General features: G+C 42.6%; 1 non-coding gene across 1 annotated transcript; it reads left to right on the top strand.

The window, feature by feature from the left end:
- Positions 1–503: 503 nt before the first annotated feature.
- trnar-ccu (transfer RNA arginine (anticodon CCU)) lies at positions 504–576 on the top strand. Its single transcript has one exon. It is a non-coding gene; the product is annotated as a tRNA-Arg (tRNA).
- Positions 577–1214: the final 638 nt, after the last annotated feature.

Here is a 1214-nt window from a genome sequence, read left to right as displayed (position 1 = left end):
GAAAATAAAGTGAGTGGCCACAGGGACAGGTGGAATTTAGAAAGAATCCAGAGCAAACAGCAAGAGCATCCAGTGTGATGTCGTGCTTCTGTGGCCGAATGGATAAGGCATTGGTTTCTACAGGCAGGTATTTGTGAGGTTAAATCCCATCTGGGATGAGATTAATTTTCATTCAGTGAATATCTGCTCTTTGTCATCATTAAGAAACACACAAAGATTAAAGTAGCTTCAGTTTGAGTGCTGTCTGAGAAATGACTGAAACTTGGAGCCAGGGTAAGGAAAGAAAGCTCTGGAAAGACACTTGCTTTTCACATCCAATCAACATTTTGTCCATTAATCAACTGTACTAATTGTTGACAGACAACAGCAAGTCACATCCTGTCATGTCATTGCTGGAACCTTTGGCATCAATACATTGTGGTTGTGTGTGAAAATAAAGGCTTCAAATTTGGCACTGCTTAGAAAGAGTGTCAAAGGGACAACTTACAACTTCAACATCAACAGCCCCAGTGGCCTAATGGATAAGGCACTGGCCTCCTAAGCCAGGGATTATGGGTTCAAGTCCCATCTGGGGTGCAATAAATGCCCTTTCAACCATTCTCCTTTCCTCCTAACTTTGTAACATATTTCACCTCCTTTCTTATTTGCTTTCCACTCTCACAATCTGAAGTCGTCTTTCAACCAAGCTCTGTGCCATCTTCACACTCACTGAACAATACCACCTCCACTTTCCACACAAATCCTCTCCCTTTTACCCCTCTTTTCACTTCACACAACATCCCATGCACAGTTCCTACTTTCAAATACAAACACAAATTACAACTCAACTACAAATCCTCGAAGCACATTCACACCTCAAATACACACCACACTCTTCCTCCAAACACCAACAATTCTGTCTTCAATTATTATCTGGGCTATCACACTATGAAAATGCTCTGCAGGCAACTGTACAGTCTGCTGGTCCACTGAGCTGCACAGACCAGGCAGTTGTCAGGATCAATACTTTTTTTTATTCATGCGCAGGATGGAAGTGCTGGCAAAGCCAGAATTTATTGTCTGTCCATAAATTCCCTTCACAAAGTGCTGACCCCTCTTCTTGAACAGTTTCAGTCTGTGCAGTGAAGGTACACCCACAATGCTGTTAGGGACGGAGTTCCAGGATTTTGACCCAGTGACAGTGAAGGAACGGTGATATATTTCCAAATCAGGAA

Source organism: Heterodontus francisci, chromosome 10, assembly GCF_036365525.1.
Source record: "Heterodontus francisci isolate sHetFra1 chromosome 10, sHetFra1.hap1, whole genome shotgun sequence".
NCBI lineage: Eukaryota > Metazoa > Chordata > Chondrichthyes > Heterodontiformes > Heterodontidae > Heterodontus > Heterodontus francisci.
This window is presented reverse-complemented; position numbering and strand designations above follow the sequence as displayed.